The sequence below is a fragment of the Hordeum vulgare genome, chromosome 4H (assembly GCF_904849725.1).
Source record: "Hordeum vulgare subsp. vulgare chromosome 4H, MorexV3_pseudomolecules_assembly, whole genome shotgun sequence".
Classification (NCBI taxonomy): domain Eukaryota; kingdom Viridiplantae; phylum Streptophyta; class Magnoliopsida; order Poales; family Poaceae; genus Hordeum; species Hordeum vulgare.
The window spans coordinates 512,904,941-512,915,617 of record NC_058521.1 but is presented as its reverse complement, the minus strand read 5'-3'; positions in this window follow the sequence as shown (position 1 = coordinate 512,915,617).

Sequence of the window (10,677 nt, the reverse complement as noted above, 5' to 3'; positions counted from 1 at the left end):
TGTGCCTGTACTTTAGCCACACCGCTCAGAACATAATTCCTAGGCCTTCCAAGTGGATTGCGAGAATGAGGAAATAATCTTGATCCATGTGCAATATCATGATGCCCAACCCACTCCTCGTCATCTTCGTTCCTCGAAGGCAAGTTATGCTTGGTCTCAAAACCGACAATATATCTTGAACAAAATGTCATGCACTCATCTGCCAAAAATTCTTCGGGGATAGATCCTTCAGGATGAGCTTTGTTACGGACATTCGACTTCAACTTACCTATATACCTATATAAACACAAAGAGAAGGAAGAAGAAAATTATTGAATAATCTTTTCCTACAACGATATGTAATTGCTAATTCTCAAACAACAACGCCAGAAATTGACACGTTGACGGAGACTTGTTTGCGTTGGTTTTTCCCTTGAAGAGGAAAGGGTGATGCAGCACAGGAGTAGTAAGTATTTCCCTCAGTTTGAGAACCAAGGTATCAATCCAGTAGGAGAATCTCGTCAAGTCCAGAGTACCTGCGCAAACACAAACGAGCTTGCACCCAACGCTATAAAGGGGTTGTCAATCCCTTCAAGATTTATTGCAAAGTGAGATCTGAAGGCGGAAAGTGCAACGAAGTAAAAGAGTAACACTGAAAATATGGTGTGAAGTAGACCCGGGGGCCATAGTGTTCACTAGAGGCTTCTCCCAAAATAGCAAATATTACGGTGGGTGAACAAATTACTGTCGAGCAATTGATAGAACCGCGCAAAGTCATGACGATATCTAAGGCAATGATCATACATATAGGCATCACGTCCGATAAAAGTAGACCGATACTTTCTACATCTACTACTATTACTCCACACATCAACCACTATCCAACAAGCATCTAGTGTATTGAGTTCATGACGAACAGAGTAACGCCTTAAGCAAGATGACATAATGTAGAGGGATAAACTCAAAACAATGATGAAAATCCCATGTTTTTACCCTTGATGGCAACAACACGATGGGTGCCTCGCTACCTCTTCTGTCACTGGGTGAGGTCACCGCACGGTATGAACCCAAAACCAAGCACTTCTCCCATTGCAAGAATCATAGATCAAGTTTGCCAAACAAAACCCACAACTCGAAGAGAATTACAAGGATATGAAATCATGCATATAAGAGAGATGAGAAGAAATTCAAATAAGATTCATAGATAATCTGATCATAAATCCACAATTCATCGGATCTCGACAAACACACCGCAAGAGAAGATTACATTGGATAGATCTCCATGAAGACCATGGAGAACTTTGTATTGAAGATCCAAGAGAGAGAGAAAGCCATCTAGCTACTAGCTATGGACCGTAGGTCTATGGTGAACTACTCACGCATCATCGGAGAGGTCATGGTGTTGATGAAGAAGCCCTCTGTATCCGAATCCCCCCTCCGGCAGGGCACCAGAACATGCCCCAGATGGGATCTTGCGGAGACACAAGCTTGCGGCGGCGGAAAAGTACTTTCGATGATCTCCTGATTTTTTCTGAAATTTTTGGGAATATATAGGCGAAAGACCTAGGGCAGAGGTGGCCCAGGGAGCCCACAAGCCTGGGAGGCGCGGGCCCCCCTGGCCGCGACTAGGGGGCTTGTGGGGTCCCTGGTGGCCCCCCTACCTTGTTTCTCAAGTTCCCCGATCTTCTTCAGTTTCGGAAAGAATCTTTTTGGAAGTTTCGTTCCGTTTGGACTCCGTTTAAAATCCTCCTCTGAAAATGGTAAAAAACACGGAAAAAACAGGAACTGACACTTAGCGCTGAGTTAATAAGTTAGTCCCAGAAAAGATATAAAAGGCATACAAAACATCCAAAGTTTGACAAGATAATAGCATGAAACCATCAAAAATTATAGATACGTTGGAGACGTATCAAGCATCCCCAAGCTTAACTCTTGTTGGTCCTCGAGTAGGGAAGTGATAAAGACTGAATTTTTGATGTGGAATGCTACCTAGCATATTGTCCTTTGTATCTTCTTTCGTGTGACATGAATGTTCAGATCCGTAAGATTCAAAACAATAGTTTGCTATTGACATGAAAACAATAATACTTCAAGCAAACTAGCAAGGTAATCATGAACTTTCGAAATAACAAGGCCAAAGAAAGTTATCACTACAAAATCATATAGTCTGGCTATGCTCCATCATTCTCACACAACTAATTTAAATCATGCACAACCCCGGTATTGGCCAAGTAATTGGTTTCGCACTCTTACTTTCTCAAAAATTTTATAACTATCACGCAATACATGAGCGTGAGCCATGGACATAACACTATAGGTGGAATAGAGTGTGGTGGTGGTTGTGAGACAAAAAGGGAGGAGATGGTCACATTGACTCGGCGTATCAAAGGTCTATGGAGATGCCCATTAATAGATATCAATGTGAATGAGTAGGGATTGCCATACAAAGGATGCACTAGAGCTATAAGTATGTGAAAGCTTAAAAGGAGAACTAGTGGGTGTGCATCCAACTTGCTTGCTCACGAAGACCTAGGGCAATTTTGAGGAAGCCCATTATTGGAATATACAAGCCAAGTTATATAATAAAGATTCCCACTAGCATATGGTGGTGACAAAGCAAGAAGCTCTCAATCATGAAGAACATGGTGCTATTATGAAGCACAAGTGTGGAAAAATATAGTAGCATTGTCCCTTCTCTCTTTTTCTCTTTTTTTTATTTGGGCTCTTGGGCCTCTCTTTTTTCTTTTTTTATATTTGGGATCTTTGGCCTCTTTTTTTTCCTCACATGGGACAATGCTCTAATAATTATGATCATCACACTTTTATTTACTCACAGCTCAAAGCCCATAACGATGATGACTCTATAGGAAATGCCTCCGGCAGTGTACCCGGATGTGCAACGATCTAGCTTGGCGTATGACGTTGAAACATCTCACTATCTATCTTACAATCATGCAATGGCAATGAGAGTGACGACACAACTCATGAGACGAAACGGTGGGAGTTGCATGGCAATACATCTCGGAATGGCTATGAAAATGCCATAGTAGGTAGGTATGGTGGCTGTTTTGAGGAAGGCATATGGTGGGTTTGTGCACCGGCGAAAATTGCGCGGCACTAGAGAGGATAGCAATGGTGGAAGATGAAAGTGCATCTATACCATGGACTCACATTAGTCATGAAGAAGTCACATACTTGTTGCGAAAGTTTTTATTAGTAATCGAAACAAAGTGCTAAACGCATACTCCTAGGGGAAGGGTTGGTAGGTGTTAACCATCGCGCGATCCCGACCGCAACACAAAGGATGACAATCAATAGATAAACTATGCTCCGACTTCCTAACATAGCGGTTCACCATACGTGCATGCTACGGGAATCACTAACTTCAACACAAGTATTTCTAGATTCACAACACCCTACTAACATAACTCTTTAATATTACCAAATCCACGTCTCAAAACTACTTGAGAGGAATCAAAACTTCTCTTTCTACTCAATGCACATGAAGATGGAGGTTTTGTATCCTCTTTGGGTACCTATAACCTTTGGGACTACTTTGATAGCACAAGCCAACTACCAAGTCATGCACCGCCATGCTCGAAAAGATCTAAGTGAAGCACATAGAGCAAAATTATCTAGCTCAAAACTTATAAATGAAGCACGATGAGCATTCTAGCAAAATCACGATGAGTGCATGTCTCTCTCAAAAGTTGTGCAGCAAGGATGATTGTGACACAACAAAAATAAAAGATTCCTATGATACAAGACGCTCCAAGCAAAACACATTTCATGTGGTGAATAAAAATATAGCTCCAAGTAATGTTACCGATGGATTAAGGACGAAAGAGGGGATGCCTTCCCGGGGCATCCCCAAGCTTAGGCTTTTTGGTGTCCTTGAATTTGGCTTGGGATGCCTTGGGCATCCCCAAGCTTGAGCTCTTTCCACTCCTTACCTATTTTCCATGAGAACATCACCCAAAACTTGAAAACTTCACAACACAAAACTTAAAGAGAAACTCGTGATATCATTAGCACAAGAAAACAAACTACCACATCTTTAGGTACTGTTGCAATCTTGATTTATATTTATATTGGTGTTAGATTACTGTATTCTCACTTTTGCATGGCTAGTACCTCCTGATACTATCCATAGTTTCATCAAAACAAGCAACCAACTCAACAAAAATAGAATCTGTCAAAAACAGACGAGTCTGTAGCAATCTGTATACTTCGTATACTTCTCGTACCTCAAAACTTCTGAAAAATTACGACTGCCTGGGAAAAAGGCATATCAACCAGCAGCAAAACGAATCAACTCAAAATCTCTTTCTGAATAAAAATAAAAAATAATCTCATGAGCGAAAAGTTTTTGTCTTTTTCCAGCAGGATCAAACAACCATCACAAATACTAGTCATAAAGGTTTTGCTTGGCTCAGACACAAAAAGAAACACAAAATACACTATCATAACAGAATTATGATGGTGTGGACGCAACAAAACAGAAAGAAAAAGATAAATTCATTGGGTTGCCTCCCAACAAGTGCTATTGTTTAACGCCCTTAGCTAGGCATAAGGCAATAGAATCACGTATCGTCATCTTTGGTGCTCAAACCATAAGTAGCGTGATCACTCATCATCTTAAGGTCTTCATATTTCTTACTAGATGATTCACCACTATTTTTAGGAATAAAATAGACTTGGTGGCCTTATTGTGGGCAAAGTTTGGAGTATTCTGCACAGTGGCAAAAGCGGAACCCAAGTTGGTTATAACATCCTCTAGTTTGCCAACCCTAGCGGAATCATGACCTAGTTTTTCGTTAACTGTGGGTTCCTTCTCTTTTAAATTTTTTCAAAACCATTCCCACCTTGGATCCGTACTGAGTGATTTGATTGTGGATCTTTTTATCCAAATTCTCAATAAGTTCGATCGTAGCAACTTTATTTTCAATGACGTCCAGCCTATGCATCACATGTTCTAGAGTTAAGGTAGTTCCATTAACCATGAGTGGGGGTGAGCCTACCAAATTTATTACAGCTCCATAGGAATCAACGTACGGAAACCCAAGAAATTTCCGCCCACGATGGTGTCAAGAATATACCTATTCCAAGGAGAAATACCCACATAAAAACTGTGAAGGACGGTAGTAGATTGCTTATGAGTAGATCTACTCCGAGCATTGCAAATTCTATACCAGGCATCCTTTAAGTTTTCTTCCTCAATTTGTTTGAAATTGAGTACTTCATTTTCGGGAGTATCATTCGAAGTGGTGGATCTAGCCATGAGAACAGGTAGACTATCCCACAAAGACAAACAAAAAGCAAGCGAGGGAAAAGGGCGAACAAAAGGCAAACGAAAAAGGCAAATATTTTTGTAAATTTTTGTTCTTCAAATGTCGGGGACAGGAAAACGAGAGGAAAAAAAGTAAATGCAAGAGATGAGTTTGCGACACTTACTTGGATGAGTTCTTGACTTGATCATCCCCGGCAAAGGCGCCAGACATCCTTCTGCTACGGCAACAGACAACAGCGCCAGAAATTGGCATGTTTGACGGAGACTGGGCTTGCGTTGGTTTTTCCCTTGAAGAGGAAAGGGTGATGCAACACAGGAGCAGTAAGTATTTCCCTCAGTTTGAGAACCAAGGTATCAATCCAGTAGGAGAATCTCGTCAAGTCCAGAGTACCTGCGCAAACACAAAAGAGCTCGCACCCAATGCTATAAAGGGGTTGCCAATCCCTTCAAGATTGATTGCAAAGTGAGATCTGAAGGCGGAAAGTGCAACGAAGTAACAGAGTAAGGCTGAAAATATGGTGTGAAGTAGACCCGGGGGCCATAGTGTTCACTAGAGGCTTCTCTCAAAATAGCAAATATTACGGTGGGTGAACAAATTACTGTCGAGCAATTGATAGAACCGTGCAAAGTCATGACGATATCTAAGGCAATGATCATACATATAGGCATCACGTCCGATACAAGTAGACCGATACTTTCTACATCTACTACTATTACTCCACACATCGACCGCTATCCAGGATGCATCTAGTGTATTGAGTTCATGACGAACAGAGTAACGCCTTAAGCAAGATGACATGATGTAGAGGGATAAACTCAAACCAATGATGAAAACCCCATCTTTTTACCCTTGATGGCAACAAGATGATGCGTGCCTCGCTACCCCTTCTGTCACTGGGTGAGGTCACCGCACGGTATGAACCCAAAACCAAGCACTTCTCCCATTGCAAGAATCATAGATCAAGTTGGCCAAACAAAACCCACAACTCGAAGAGAATTACAAGGATATGAAATCATGCATATAAGAGAGATCAGAAGAAACTCAAATAAGATTCATAGATAATCTGATCATAAATCCACTATTCATCGGATCTCGACAAACACACCGCAAAAGAAGATAACATCGGATAGATATCCATGAAGATCATGGAGAACTTTGTATTGAAGATCCAAGAGAGAGAGAAAGCCATCTAGCTACTAGCTATGGACCCGTAGGTCTATGGTGAACTACTCAAGCATCATCGGAGAGGTCATGGTGTTGTTGAAGAAGCCCTCCGTATCCGAATCCCCCCTCCGGCAGGGCACCAGAACGTGCCCAGATGGGATCTTGCGGAGACAATAGCTTGCGGCGGCGGAAAAGTAATTTTGATGATCTCCTGATTTTTTCTGGAATTTTTGGGAATATATAGGTGAAAGACCTAGGGCAGAGGTGGCCCAGGGAGCCCACAAGCCTGGGAGGCGCAGGCCCCCCTGGCTGCGGCTAGGGGGCTTGTGGGGTCCCTGGTGGCCCCTTGCCTTGGTTCTCAAGTTCCCCGATATTCTTCTGTTTCTGAAAAAATCTTTTTGGAAGTTTCATTCCATTTGCACTCCGTTTAAAATCCTCCTCTGAAAAGGGTCAAAAACACGGAAAAAATAGGAATTGGCACTTGGACTGAGTTAATAAGTTAGTCCCAAAAAAGATATAAAAGGCATACAAAACATCCAAAGTTTGACAAGATAATAGCATGAAACCATCAAAAATTATAGATACGTTGGAGACGTATGAGTAATGTGTCCTCATATTTATATAAGAAGCTAGCATACCTTTCCACAAACCACATCGAACGGTGGCACATTGGGCCACCTACTTTTGCCTCTGTTGCTAGATGCATAACCAAATGCACCATAATAGTGAAAAAACCTGGGGGGGATATCATCTCCATATGACATAATGTCATTATGATTCGCTCCTCCAACTTCTCAAGCTCGCTGATGTATAGGACTTTTGCACTCACTTCTATAAAATACCCACACAAGTCAAACAACATAGACGTGACATGATTTGGGAGTAGACCTCAAATATCAAGTGGCAAGAAATGTTGCATTAGTATATGACAATCGTGACTTGTAAGGCCCGAGATTCTCCCTTGAACAAAATTTGCACATCTTGAGATGTTTCCTGAAAACCCATTCGGACCCCTTGCACCATGAAGGGCTTTGCAAAATTGTTGCTTCCCTTCTTTAGATAGGTTAAAGGAGGCACATGGGAGATAATACTTATCATTAGGTTTTTTTTGTGGATGTAACTCTCGTTTAATGTTCATATGTTCTAGGTATTGTCGTGCCTTTAAATTATCTTTGGTCTTGCCTTCTATTCCTAGAAGTGTTCCATATATGTTCTCACATACGAACTTCTCAATATGCATGATATCAAGATTGTGACGAAGTAAATTGAAGTCCCAATACGGCAAATTGAATAGGCCACTAACACACTTCGAGGTTTTGGACTTCTCAAAATACGAAATTGATTTTATTTGATCTTCAACTCTAGTTTCTGCATAGGAGTAGGTGGTGCTCTATGTTCTTCAAACCCATCAAATGATCTAGCATCAAAACGGAATTTGTGATCTGGGGGCAGAAATTGGTGATGCCCCATGAAACAGTACTTCTGCCCATATTTCAAGCGTTTAGAACATGTTTCATCATGACATGGAAAACAACCAAACTCACCATTTATGCTATATCCTGCAAAGAGAGCTAGCCCGGGTCAGTCACTCACAGTAGACAACACAACAACATAAAGTTGAAACATCTCACCTCGAGATGCATCATAAGTACGAGTTCCTACCGTAAAAACTCCATTAGTTCTTCATATATTGGTTGCATGAATACATGAAAATTCTTTCCAGGGTAAGTTGGACCAGGAATAAGCAGAGTAAGCATAAGAGAAGAGGCCTTTGTGCACAGCCATGGTGGAAGGTTATTAGATACTAGGACAACAGGCCAGCAACTATGTTTAGAACTTAGCTTACCAAACGGATTGAATCCATCAACTGTGATTGTGAATCTAATGTTTTGAGAATCTGATCTGATGTGCTTATACTTGGTGATGAGGACATGACTACCTTTGATATTATCACAATCATTGAATAAGCGTATTTATTTGAGGTGACTTCTCATAAAACTCATGCAATAATTTTTTATGTTATTCGGAACAAAAATACATCACTTGTTTTTATTTTATGCCTAAATGCAGAATGGCTGAACACTTGTATGAATCACGTGTTATGACATGGAAGAGGAAATGGTTTTATGCTATTCAAGAGGTCCTCTCATGTCAAAGGAAATAAATAGTTGTTGTTCAAGAAGTTCTCTCATGTCACTTTTAGCCCAAGAGAAGATAGAGTCCAACTCTTTCACGTTCTGGACTCAGATTCGGACTGCACAGACATACCTGTATCAAAACGCCTTCAACTTTTTCATCCGGACTTCGAATTGTGTGATTATTTTTGGGATGCAAAGTAGATTTGACTGGCTTTGAGGCCCAATTGGAATGACCTTCAAATTGGTCCGGAGCGTGGAGATATCGACCAAACAAAATGGCGTTGCACCAGAATCCGAGTCAAACAGCAAGTCCAAAGGTGTTGTACCACCTCCACTTGGGCCCATAGGCCTTGTACGACCTAGGGTTAGTTTTATGCTTCCTTGGGATGTCCTCCCACCTCCTTGGCCGCCACCTCTTGTTCCTATATAAGTAGATCAACCTAGTAGCTTTTTTGGTTGGGATTTGTTTAGTTAAAAGTTAGCCATTTCAACTTCTTGTACTTCGTTTGTGTTCAATGACCAGACTAAGACCGCTTTTTGGATCCCCACCCTTACCAATACTTCATATATATTCGCAATATTCAGATTGCAATATCATATTCTTGCTTGTTCTTCTTGCAGGAATAGACCTTCGTGGTCAGGTTGATCGTGCTCCAGCGTGGTCAATAACCTCTTGGAGTTGGTTTAGCAATTGCTAAGGCACAATGTCGTGTACGTTTGTAGTCGGATCGTCAAAGTCATCTCCACCAAACCTATAGCTATCATCTCATCGAAAGATCGGGACCCTCGTATCTACCAAGTGGTATCAGTTTTCAGGTTGCTCGGTGAGAATTTCCACTTATCCCTAGATTAGATTTATTTTTCTTACTTACTACCCAAGAAAAAACGACAAAAAAGAGTTAGATCTAGTCATCCTTTGTCCAAGCCAGTCTGAGCCTTTGCAATTTTTTCTTTTTCATGCTTGCATAGTTGAATTATCGGTTGCATCGTCGTGTCAAGTTGCTGGTCTTAGCATCTAGTCTTTTAGAGTTTCGAGTTCTATTCACAAGTTGGCACGCCGCCGCCGCACCATACTCTTCGTTGCTGCCATATACCACCACCACGCCGCGGTCATCCCTTCCGTTGTCGTCCACCACCATCCATCAGTATTCATCACGTGCTTCAATTGTTCATTGTCATTATCATACTTGAGGTCATTCGCATCTATGTTTTATCCAATCTGTATGTTAATTGGTTGTTCGAGAGAAGAAAAAAAAATGAGACCAAAAAAAAGAGAAAACAAAAGTGAGAGAAAAATAGAGAGAGAAAAAGTGAGAAAGTGAGAGAAAAAAAGAGAGAAGAGAAAAAAAATACAAATTTTGGATCTATCTAGAGTCAATCTCGTATGTGAATTCGCATTGAAAACTCTTTTGTGCACTGTTCAGTAAAACAGGCGTATCTTCCTCATACGACATTCGTTTTGACTCCGCGAGTACTCAAATTCGAGCTATCGACGAGCCGCATATGAATAGTTCATCAAGCTTGTTCATTATTATCACCTCCAAATCAGTTTCTAAATAATACATTTTGCCTTCTCAACATTAGGAAGACAGTTTGTCAATATTTTTCAGGTTCGTCCCCGAACTTTTTGAGTCCTCATACGATCTCGGAATTGAGTGATTCTTTTTGCATTCGAAATCTTGAGTCGGTAGAATTCTTGCGACAAAATATCAGAAATTTGACATCATATTTTCAAGAGGGAATTTTAGAGATAGTTTTGGTTTATCCTGCTTGGGGGTCATTTATCATCACTATCTTTACTGCCATTGTGATCTTCACTTATATCTTTCAATCTAGAGCTACTTCATATCATCCATTGCTGCTATTTTTGCTTTGATGTCACTCCGTTAGTGTTCTAGGCTTGCATCTCTTGTACGGTCTAGGCTAGGACCAGCACAGTACTGTCGTTGAGCGTTTATTCAGCATTGCATATTTGAATTGATTATTGTTAATCTTTTGCTACCATACATTAAGCCTTCCTAGCTCCACATATTTCTACACTGTGTAGACATACGTTTACCTGGTAATCGCTTTACTCAATCTTCAGAGATATTGACACCGTCGGT